Source organism: Schistocerca gregaria, chromosome 1, assembly GCF_023897955.1.
Source record: "Schistocerca gregaria isolate iqSchGreg1 chromosome 1, iqSchGreg1.2, whole genome shotgun sequence".
NCBI classification, from domain to species: Eukaryota; Metazoa; Arthropoda; class Insecta; order Orthoptera; family Acrididae; genus Schistocerca; species Schistocerca gregaria.
This window is the reverse complement of record NC_064920.1, coordinates 1,182,215,483-1,182,228,690: the sequence shown is the minus strand read 5'-3', so window position 1 is coordinate 1,182,228,690 and position 13,208 is coordinate 1,182,215,483.

The window sequence follows — 13,208 nt, the reverse complement described above, 5'->3', positions numbered from 1 at the left end:
AACTTTCGCTACCAAAAAAAAAAAAAAAAAATTATACATCTCAGGCGTGAGATAGTTGCAATCCTGCTTATTGCTGGACGGGTGTCTCTCCTGGGAAATCACTCTCCGTGGCGCCTCCGTACGAGACGTGCTCCGGGATTCAGCGGGGCCATTTGTTACGTCTGCCAGCAGAAGTACGAAAGCGCTGATTGCGTGATGTACCGGACGCCTTGGGGAGAGGGTGCAGCGGAGTAATAACGAAGTCGATGGGAGGTGAGGGAACCTCTCGTCATCCGAGCAGTGACTGGTCAATGGTGCGTTTGATGGCTAGATAGCAACTTCCAAGGCTACTGCGGGTTAACAGCTGCCGTTCTTTCTCTGCAAACGAGTATTTACGAGTACACGCAAGCACGCTACCTAGAGCGATGTATTAGCTTTATAAACAAGCGCCACCCTCAAATGGCACATCATATGAGCTGTAGAATCCATAACCAACAGAGGTTATTTTTCTCTCAGAGTATAAAGTTTTCATTTGAAGAAACAGCTTTTGTTGTACCTGTGTATAGCGCTACGACGGTGAAAATTCTAGACTGATATCGTCAAGTTATAAAACCACAACACAGTGTCTCATAATTTTTCGGCTGATTAATTCTGTAATTTTGCTAGTAATTTTCTTTTGATTCATGTACAAAGTGTACAACTTTGCTTTCGCCATTTATGTTGTAGTTGGCAGAAGTGCCAACATCGTGTTATTAGAGCAGGCCGAGATGCACGCGTTTTAGCTCACGCAGGCTGGCGTGACGATGGAAGGACTATACTGACGTGAGGTCTGGAACATGACAAGGAATGAGAATTCAGAAAGCGGACATAATTAGTTTGATACTTAACTTTAATCCGTTAATGATGAACGTCGCTCTTTACGATACATGATTCACCATATTATCTGTTCAGAATACATTCTTGAAGTAATTATAGTAACTGAATATGGCGTCTTGCTAGGTCGTAGCAAATGACGTAGCTGAAGGGTATGCTAAACTGTCGTCGCGGCAAATGAGAGCGTATGTAGACAGTGAACCATCGGTAGCAAAGTCGGCTGTCCAACTGAGGCGGGTGCTAGGAAGTCTAGAGAGACTAGACCTGCCGTGTGGCGGCGCTCGGTCTGCAATCACAGATAGTGGCGACACGCGGGTCCGACGTATACTAACGGACCGCGGCCGATTTAAAGGCTACCACGTAGCAAGTGTGGTGTCTGGCGGTGACACCACAGTTTATCTCCAACATTTGACGCTTTAATGAAACAAATTGGCTACACATGTATCATTCAAAGTATTTTCCATCTCTGGCCACTACTTCGTCCAATCTTTCGGGCAGTGTACGAATCCCGCGTCGAAAAATTGTCCATCTTTTGAAGCGATCTACAAATCGATCCAATTTGTGATTCCTTCATGAGACCGGAAGTGTTGGTCAATCAGGCCATGCGCCATTGGTCTAAACAGGTTATAGTCAGAGGGAACAATGTCTGGAGAATACGGCGGCTGCGGTAGGACTCCCCATTTTCACGTTTCCAAGTATGTTTTGACCTCTTTTGCAACGTGGGGTCGAGCGTTGTTGTGCTGCAAAATCACTTTATCGTGCCTCTCGCTGTATTACAGCCGTTGTCGTTTAATGCTCTGCTCAAACGTATTAACTGCACTCGATAACGAGTGCCTGTAATTGTTTCACTTGGTTTTAACACTTCATAGTACACGTCGCCGAGATGGTCCCACTAAATGCAGTGCATGATCTTAGAGCCGTGAATATTCGGTTTGCCCGTCGACGTGGAGGCATGGCCGGGATATCCCCATGATTTTTCGCGTTTAAGGTTATCGTAATGAACCCATTTTCGTCCCCGGTGACAATGCGATGCAGAAAGGCCCTCCGTTTTTGCCTCTGGCGCAACTGTTCACAAACACACAAACGCCGTTCAACGTCTCTTAGTTTCAGTTCACATAGGACCCAAGTTCCTTCTTTCTGAATAATGCCCATAGCCTTGAGACGTTTTCAAATAACTTGTTGTGTCACTCCCACTAATCGTGCCAATTCTTCTTGAGTTTGACGCTAGTATCCAATTCTGCGTCTTCGAAAACATTCTTTCTCGCCACTATGCCGGTCTACGACGTTAAAGTCACCATTCGTGAAGCGTTGAAACCATTCACGACATGTTCTTTCACTAATAGCTTCCTTACCATACGTACCTGAGAGCATTCGATGAGACTCAGCCGCTGTTTTCTTCATATTGAAACAAAACGGTAACACCTCCCGCAAATGACGAGAATTAGGCTCGTAAACTAACATTTTCAATCAAGAACAATTTTATGATGCAGACACAAATCGACTAATGTTTGAATGAGGTTATGTTGGCTGAGGTCCAAGCTAACTGCCTGACGTCTGCGATCTTTTTCTTTCGACCGCTACTTACTGTTGTCGCCACCTATGGGCCAAAGGGCGGAAGCATAGTTGTATACCATGTACTGTATTCATTTTGTCAATATGCACTGTTTATAAACGGTACTATAATTATGAAAACACAATTGTAAAATAATATTCTAAAAATTTTGTAGTAAAAACACTGGAAAGTCAAGCAAGTTTGTTTTGTGTAGAATTCAGAGTATCTGTTTCGAGACTGACAATAATGTCGTTGGTATAGAGCGCGAACACTGTCAGTAGCAGAGAGGGTGCTGCAAGTCTTCTGTGGTGAAGAATGAAAGCAAAGTGGTGGTGATCAAGGGCGTAATGTAGAGTGTTTTCGAAACGATGTTTTCAGCGTGGCAGTGCACTGCGAGTGGCTGAGTGAGCATATATCTGGGCACGGTACAACACACATAAGAAGAATTTGTTATTGAAAACGAGTACTTTATGGCCAGAATTATTAAAAGATGCTCGTTGTTAAAGAAGGGCCTGTTGCCAATAGTGGCCGTTACAAAATGTGTTATGCCGCACCATCTGCAACTAAGTAAGTTCAAGCCAGTTATCTTTTTACTTACGTACATAGCTTGCCAGCGTAATAGTTTCAGAAACTTTGAACATGATAGCGTTTTTTAGTTTAACTATAAACATATTGACTACTACTGAATTTTACAATTGGTTAATCGTCAGGAGGGTCCTATCTTTTCAACTTAATTACCGAAAGAACCATAAGTGAAAGAGAGGATTCTAATTCAGTGAAGACAAAATTGTCATACGAAAATAGATGCATCAATTGTTAAAGCTATTGGTGCATTGTAATGATTATACTGCTTGCAATCTGTACAAAGTAAAAGTAATATAACTGAAAAAAATGTAGTTCTATGCTTTTTTTCTAAAGAAGCTTTTCTCATTTTTGTTGTGTGTTTTCAAATATTGCATATGCTTTTGATTTTCGTAACATTGACGTTGCAGAGGTGTCCATTTGTTAGTCAATGAAGACATCACGAACTTTTCTAAGACAACATTTATTACGAAACAGTGATTAGTCGTGGGTATTTGCTTCACAAAACCTGACAATAGCATTACTGTAAGTTATGACATTCAGTGTTGCTAGTAAGTGATTAACATTGGTTTTTGTTAGTTGCAAATCATTTCAATGATTTTCTAATTAATTTCAAATCATTGTATCGTACATGGCTTTTAGATTCAATTTTGAGCGTGTGCATTTTTGTCTCGTTACTGCCTTCATACACATTTGTAATTATTACACAATTTCAGTTTCAGTTCAGTCATCAAATATTTTTAACTTTTGCCCACTTTTGAGCTGGCGATCGTAATTTAATAATCTGAAATTCAAATTGCATACAATTTTAGTTATTTAATCAAAATTATAGCTGGCTACTAGAAATTTCCTTTCGACACGGTAGATAGTTGTGCGATAACGTTCGGTCATAATCGTGACTGAATTCTTCCAGTTAGTTATTCTTCGAAATCGATGCCTTTTCTGCTAAACAAGGAACGTCAAGTAAGAAGGGGCAGAAAATCATTAATATACCAGAGAGTGTAGGCAGGTTATCAAGTGACGTACATTAAAAACGAGTGTGTGTGCACTCGTAAGGTTATGCTAATTTTTTATTTCACTTGGAAATTAACTGATGCTAAACGTCGGCTCTCGAGAAATTACCTAAAGGCATACCACTATCAGCTGTGACGTCATTCCTTCCCTGATCCCTCCCTCTGTTATCACCACACTATTTCCCATCCTTTCCTTGGTAGGAAAATCAAAATACCCCACTTGTGTAACGTCTCACACAGGAATAAACTCCTGGGACATTTTGGTTTAGAGTCCTCAAGTTTTCTCAGTTTTTTATCTGCTTTAGATTACGACCGACAGATTTTATGAAGGACACTCCTCTCCATATAACCACTGAGCTGCTGACAACTAGCTCCGACAGTGTATCATCACCTGAAAGGCTTCAAATTTGTTAAACAGAGGTTGATTATAATTAAAGTTTAACTCCCAAAACGCTGTATTACGTCATAATTACGTCAAATTATAACGGAATATTATCGGAGGGAAACGTATGGCAGAAGAAAAAATAGTGTGAAAATTGATCAATAGATGGCGCTGTGAGTGTCACAACACGTAAATGAAAACACCTGTCATGTCTACGATTCATTGAAGTTGGGACATACAAGCTGGCTACACGGCTTTTCCTCCTTTGGCGTCCGCCCCGGTAGCTGAGTCGTCAGTATGACGGATTACCGTTCTGCGGGCCCGGGTTCGATTCCCGGCTGGGTTCTAAACATTCATGGTGGTGTCTGTTTGTTCTATATCGTGTCTCCCTACCACTTTCGCGCAACGAGGCTCTGAGCGTGTTTTTTAGGGAATTGACTAGCTTGAACCTGGTACCTATTGCTGGTAAGGAGACGCCAGGCCACAAATGACATGTAGAATTCAGAAGAGTTCAGTGAGACTAGCGATGATATAACCAAATACTAAATGATCTCAGCGTCAGCTCCACTGCACTCCCTGTAAAAGAATCTTAATGCTAACTAAATTTAGTGAAAAGGGTTCAAGGCTTTCCTATTTTTAGTTAGCTGGTAAAATAACGTTGAAAAAGCAGTTAAGTTTACAATTGGAAATTTTATTCTACTCACAAAACATCGTTTATAAATTGCACTATTGATAAAAGGAAATGTTTTAATACAGGATGGTAAAAACCAACTGCGTTCAACAAAAATGTGATCGAATATTCGCTGAATGGGTTTCAAAGTTTTACAATGGATCGAAGGATGACCTATGCCATATCACATCTATAATCTAGGTTTAAATTAAGTTTCACAAAAGAGCAAACTATCAAAATGGTCTACAGTGACCCTCAATTATCTTTAATAACTTATCTAACTTGTTGTAAATTACAGTGGCTGATGTGGCTTCTCAATAACTATATAAAAGAAAAATCATCGCGTTTCAGATCTGTTCTTCAAGTGGCAAATGTGAACACCATGAGTTTTAATTAACGATCGACACTAGTATTACGCAAAAAGAGGTGTAACAGATGAGTCTTCTGCAGTTCTGAGTGAAGCCTTATGCGCTCAAAAATGCGGCATCGCGTGCGTTCATTACCTTGTCGGTGTTTAGGCAGCGTCAGGGCGACAGCGGCCGGCGCACCAGCCATCCAGCTCGCCGTCTCGGAACTAACTCCTAACTTCTCCTTACTACAATTTACCGAAGTTGGTTTAAAAAAACTATCTGGCTGTGTTTTCATCTGACCAATCACGGTCTCAATATTAACCTTAAGCTCCACCTACGAAAATTCTGTCTATCCAATGAGAAACGTTATACTTTTCGTGGTGGGGCAATGTTTTTAAAGTTTGCAACGTAACAGAGACGCTAAAAAGTCTCACGCTAAAACCTGCAGCTGGTGTAGTCCTTTTAGCGTTATCGTAAGATCTATACTGTTCTTCAGGAGGGCTCTATCTTTTAACATGGGCTGGGGGGTGGTCCTTGACGTACCTGAGACTCGAAAAAGTCTGACGCTAAAACTTGTGGGTGGTAGTGGCCCTTTTTGTGTTATCGTAAGATCTATACTGTTTTTCTGGAGGGCTCTAGCTTTTAACATGGGCTGGGGGTGGTCCTTGACGTAACAGAGACGCGAAAAAGCCTCACGCTAAAACGTGCAGGTGGTAGACTTAGCGGTAGGCTGCCGACGTGGGTGTCCAGTCCGTCTGTTATCGTAAGGCCTTCTAGCTTAACACGGTTCTGCTCTCGGCTTCTGTCCTCGTTTCTCCCCTCGGAACTGCGTCTGCCTCATGGTGGGAAGGTACGACATGCATTTAGGCATTCTTGTGTTAGTCTGTGGCATTCCATTTGCTCACTCGTTACTTGTATTACTTTGGTTAATTTAATGTCACGATTTATTCGGAGCTATGTGACATACTAGTAGATTTGCTTATTATGTCAGGGTTTTCATGGAAGGTGTTGGATTTACCTGACACCTTACAGGGTCGGAGATTTTCTCCGCTCAGGGACTGGGTGTTGTGCTGTCTTCATCATCATTTCATCCCCTACCAGCGCGCAGGTAGCCCAATGTGGCGTCGAAAGTAGTAAGACCTGCACCAAGGCGGCCGGACCTGCCACGCAAGGGGCCTCCCGGCCAATGACGCCAGACGCTCATTTTCATTTCCTCCTTTCGCGTCTGCGACGTTCGCCATGACTGTCTCAATGCAGAATATCGCTCTGCTTGTAAAGTTGTATTACAAGAATGGTGACTGTGCACACTTCGCTCTACAGAAGTTCCGGGCACTGGAAGGGGTTGAGAAAAAAGGCGTTGGCCCGATGATGCCGTGGCTCTGGAGAAATTCATTCGGAAATTCGAAAAGACGGGTTCTTTTGGTGTGCAACCTTGTAAAGGGAGGAAACGTATTGATTCGACGTCAGTGGAAGCAGTGGCCACATTAATGCAGAAGGAGACGACTAGCGGTGTGCAAACGTGTAGTGCACGGAGAATTGCCTGAACACTGGACACGGCAATGAGCACGGAGCGTAAAATTCTACGAAACATCTTTCATTGCTATCCGTTCGGAATTACCCATGGGCACGAGTTTGTTCCTGTTGATCTACCAGCAAGAGAGACTTTTGCTTCAGAATTTCTTGCCCGCATGGGAGTGGACAATGATTGGCCCTGGAAGATTTTGCGGTCGGTCGAAGCTCACTCCCATTTGACAGGATATGTCAACACACAGAATTGACGAATATGGGCAACGGAAAACCCACACACAAATCAACCAGTATCACCTCATCCTGAAAGGGTCACTGTGTAGTGCGGGTTTACGGTATCATTTATCATAGGCCCATTTTTTTAAGAGACAGGTGCTTCTGGTCCAGTTGCCTATAGTCACTGCTCATCGCTATGAGTGTCTTCTGCGCAACCACGTCATTCCAGCTCTCCAACAGCGTGGATGTAAGGATGGGTAGATTTATATGAAAGATGGCGCACCTCCGCACATTGCAAATCCAGTTAAGAAGCTGCGAAGCACCATTTCGGAAATTCTAGAATTATCAGTCGCATTTCCCTAACAGCCTGGAGGTCCCGATTACCTGATCTTAATCCGTGTGATCTCTGGCTGTGGAGCTATCTGAAATACGTTGTGTTCAGTGTTACGATTGCAAACTCAGCTCCATTGACGGCACGCATTGCGCAACACATTCTGAACGTGACGCAAAAAACTCTTCGACCAGTTGTGCAACATGCTGTTCTTCGATTTCAAGTTATTGCAGAAAGCGGTGGACAGCATATTGAACACGATTTACGCCAGTCACACGGAAATTAATAATCCGATTTAATTTCTATTGGTGCTTTTTATGCGGGTTTTGGCCTCAAGACAATTAAAATCCGATGTGATTGATGCTCTTTTCGCTTCAGGACTCTTAAAAACAGATGTCATTGTTGCTTTTATGCGACTTGTGTCCTCAGGACAATTAAAAACCGATTTTTACCATCCGCTGTGATTTGACGTTGCCATGATGGATGGGCTTATGTAACTAACAGTATAATAGCTATACACCCATGCACACTGAGTAGTACAGTTTGTTAAGAGTCTAACCACACATTAGGCATTGTTGTGTTATTCAGTCATTTGTCGTTTGAAGTCGACCAGTATTAAATTATTACGTTTACAGCGCCATATGTTGCTACATTTTGTAACTATTTATTTTTCTTGTGCCATACGTTTCCTCCTTCTCCGATAATATTCCGTGACTATTTGACTTCATTCTGACCAGTGCTGTTATATCTACAGCAGTCTGAAAGTTTAACTTTAATTATAATTAACGTGCATGTTCACACAACGCCGTGGAAGTGAGTCGGTCTTGAAAGTTACATCATCTAGCCCACAACACGAATTAATTATAGACGTCCAATATTAACCATTTTAGTATATTATAGTTAATGAGACCATGACACAGTGTCGAAGTTAGTTGCAAAACAATAAAGGAATTCAACAGCATACATAAAAATCTGTTTCAAGTTTTCCTAATCTTTGAAATTTTGCTCTCAATACTCTTATTGAAATTTGCCTCTTGGTCACCTTAGATGTTTTAGATACACAGGACATTTCCACATACAGAGTTACTACTTTTTTCTAGTATACACAAGTCAGATATGGGCTGTCCAGATTTTAAAGTACACAGAGAGATGCCACTGATGACGGATAACTACCTTGGAAATATGCTAAAACAGGAAGACGAGGGTATCACTGACACATCTTTCATCACTGTTAAAATAATTCTACATCCATACTTCCTAAATTATTTGCATATTCAACACCTGAAACAGTACCCACACAATAACTACTGAATTGTAGCTCAAACACCTCATAACTATCATAATATTTGTGAAAGAAATAATGCCCAGTCTATATATTCTAAGGCAAATAGTAAAATGACCTCTCGGGGTACTGAACCTACGATTTTTCAGGAGCAAATTATAATATGTAGAAGCAATGTCCCTGATGTTATTCAATCTGTATATTGAGCAAGCAGTGAAGGAAACAAAAGAAAAATTCGGAGTAGGTATTAAAGTCCATGGAGAACAAATAAAAATGTTGAGATTCGCCGATGACATCATAATTCTGTCAGAGACAGCAAAGGACTTGGAAGAGCAGTTGAACGGAATGGAGAGTGTCTTGAAAGGAGGATATAAGATGAACATCAACAAAAACAAAACGAGGATAATGGAATGTAGTCGAATTAAGTAAGGTGATACTGAGGGAATTAGATTAGGAAATGAGACGCTTAAAGTAGTAAAGGAGTTTTGCTATTTGGGGAGCAAAATAACTGATGATGGTCGAAGTAGAGAGGATATAAAATGTAGACTGGCAATGGCAAGGAAAGCGTTTCTGAAGAAGAGAAATTTGTTAACATCAGGTAAAATTTTAAGTGCCATGAATTTGTTTCTCAACGTATTTGTATGGAGTGTAGCCATGTATGGAAGTGAAACATGGACGATAAATAGTTTGGACAAGAAGAGAATAGAAGCATTCGAAATGTGGTGCTACAGAAGAATGCTGAAGACTAAATGGGTAGATCACATAACTAATAAGGAGGTACTGAATAGAATTGGGGAGAAGAGGAATTTGTTGGTAGGACACATTCTCAGGCATCAAGGGATCACAAATTTAGCGTTGGGGAGCAGTGCGGAGAGTAAAAATCGTAGAGGGAGACCAAGAGATGAATACACTAAGCAGATTCAGAAGGATGTACGTTGCAGTAAGTACTGGGAGATGAAGAAGCTTGCAGAGGATAGGGTAGCATGGAGAGCTGCATCAAACCAGTCTCAGGACTGAAGACAACAACAAATGTGCCATTTTTAGTATGGGTCTCAGACCATCGAGCAGTATTCCCATGTGGATCAAACGAGTGTTTTGTACATAACCTCCTTTGTAGGCACGGTGCACGTCTCCAGTATCCTAACAATGAACTCAATCCTTCCAAAAGCTTTACCTGCGAGTAAACCTATGAGATACTTCCGTTTCATATGTGTATAAGTTGATACACCGTGGCTTGTAAGAGCTAAATGATTCTGCCTGCCGCAGTGGTCTCGCGGTTCTAGGCGTGCAGTCCGGAACCGTGCGACTGCTACGGTCGCAGGTTCGAATCCTGCCTCGGGCATGGATGTGTGTGATGTCCTTAGGTTAGTTAGGTTTAAGTATTTCTAAGTTCTAGGGGACTGATGAGCACAGCAGTTGAGTCCCATAGTGCTCAGAGCCATTTGAACCATAAATGATTCTAATAGTGACTCAGCAATATTGTAGTCATAGGAACACAGTTTCAAATGACAGGATGTGACTGTGATGATGAATATACCGATTGAGGATGTTCACATTGGTGACTCCCTTGGAACTATTCGAGAAGAGTAGGCTTTTTGCTGCGACCAAGTAGTTTCACTGAAAAACTAATCTTCCTTTTATCATCGCCATCAACACAATTATGATGCTGAACTAAACATGGTGTCTTTGCTGTCACTTACATCGGGCATAAATTTAACACACAGCAATAACACTTTGTAACGCTAAACCGTCCCCTTAGAAAAATTTATACAAGACTGTGCTTAAACTGAAACACAATATTTTTGGCGCAACGCAATCTGACTTCCAAAAATCCCTATGAAAGAATGGCCCTGACTAACATTAACCTATACGTTTCACAAATCACTTACCTCACAAAAATCTTCGTTACTCAAGCTACTGCAATACAGCGAGCGCCACTACTGCCAGCTAAATAAATGATTCAAACTACTGAAGGCACTAACTACTGATAAGCAGAGTCAGCAAATGAAAGATTTTAATAGAGAACAAACAATGTATTTACCTTAATAGTCATAACATATATATCAGTTCATGACATCAATTCTTACAAATTTCAAAACTCCGCCATCTCTCTGCCCACGTCCACCACTGCTGGCGGCTCACCTCCAACTGCGCAACGCTACACGCTGTTAGCATCCAGCTGCCGCTGCCCAACACTACAATGGCGAGTATTACAACAATGCCAACCAGCCACAGACTGCACATGGCACAGCCAGTGATTTTCATACAGAACGCTACGTGGCGGCGGCGTTACCAATAAAAAAACCTACACAACTTACTTACATAGCCCCCATGCTCCCCACAAAAAATTTACAAGTTGTTTTGGGCAGTGGCCAATACAGATTTGAAAAATTTTTTCATAATTACAATAACAAAGAAATGAAATGCACACACTTATCGATACAATGTTGGTCAAAAGCTAAAATTTTCTCACAGTCCATAAAGACAGCCCTGATCGTTCATCACAGTAAAATTGCAGTGTTTTTCTCAATGTCTGAGTAGTAAAAGAAATTGCACTTGGCAGTAATGGATTTCTAAGCAGTCTTGAAGAAGTAGTGTTGTCCTTTGAACGGAAAGACAGTGCTGACTCTTGACAAGCAGACAGGTAATGGGCCACAACAGAGCAAACCCACAGCAGAGTCAGTAGAAGTTGAAGACTATCGGTAGGTAGTTCATCACAGAGCAGACCCACTGTAGTCCTGGTAGAGATAACTGTTGGTGGGCCACCAGAGGTGCAGACCCACTGCAGTCCTTGTAGAAATAATGGTATTGGTGGGTCATCAAAGGTGTAGACCCACTGTAGTCCTTCTAGAGATGGCCAGCAGGCATCTGCTTGACTGTGCAGGCGCACAATCACCATTGAAGAGTCTTGCGGATAATATAGCAAGTCCATAACCACCACTTGTGCACTCACAAAAATTGTTTTTGAAATGTCCTTAGAACCAGCAATGCTGTTATCCAGCCCCTTACTGAATTATTAACACACATGCAAACACTATCAGTCCCTACTTCTCACATATTGTCCATATACTATGACCAACAGAAACTTGTGCAGTGAAATGTAATTTACAAGTTACTTAATTTGATGAACTGGTGTCAATTACAATTTTATAACATGAGAATACATTAACAAAGGTACAAAATATATCACTAAAGAACATAATAGTACAGATAACATTGTCAGTAATACAGGCTTTACAAAAGAATCGAAATAACAAATACATCAGTGTTACAAAAATTACGACATAAGTACATACATAAAAGATCAGAATAACTGTTGAAACATCAACTTCACACATGAGCATTAAAACAAAATGTGTAAACATCTTTAGAAAGTAAATAACATGTTATTAATGCAAATTATATTTGAGGATAACAGTATTCCTCGTCATAGTGAATGTAGCTTAGTATTAGAAGAGAAAAAATTGTATGAAACGGTACACAGAGACAGGAAGAAAACAAATACACAAGGGTACACAAACACATAGTGGGATAACACAAAGAAAGGACAGGGTTTTTTTACTGCAGTATTTTGCAAACAAAATTTTCTTTACTTCTCGGAGATCTCCCTTCATTCTTCATTATTTCCAAAAAGTCATATCGAAGCCTGCTTTCTGTATTATGCTCACATCTTCTTTCAAAAATAGTTTTTCTCCACTATACACTACTTTTTTGGCCAAATCATTTTCATATAGCTTCTCAATGCATTTCTTCCAATTCATCGCAACTCGTTCTCTTTTATAGCCTACCCCATCTTAAGCTAACTTAAAGCTACTGAGCTTAGATGCTAAACGAAGGGACGAGGCAATGCAGCAGCGCAAAACAATTAACACAAACAGCAATGACAAATAAAATGCAAGTAAGCAAAGCGAGCATAAATAAATGTAATAATTTATATCTAAACATGAGAAAGCTGAAGCAGAAAAAAATATTACAGTAAAAATGTTTAATACCTATGTCACATCTTAATACAAGAGTGATGCATCACGAGAACATACGCTAGCAGATAAGTTATCAAATCGTAAAAAAATTATTTTTGCAATTCCTGTGAAGGGAAATGTCTATTTGTGCTCTCTTTTCCAAGAAAGTACATCATAAAATGATTCTTTACTGGGTCTGTAGACAGGAAATAGTGATATCAGTACATCTATGAAATTTTATTTTAACCAATGCTGCAGTGCAGATAGAAACTGAATATTAAACAAAATGAGCAATCTCTCAGCTAGAAAGACAATAGATATAAAATGTTTCTCATCATTTCATTTCAGTAAATCTCATAAATTAAGAACTCTACAGTGTAATCATGTTTTCAAGTTTGAGGGTGTCGTATTTACGATGCTTTCTACAAAGGAATGTCAATAGCGAGGATAATGGCTTCCTTTTTTTTTTTTTTTTTTTTTAACCTGTGCCTC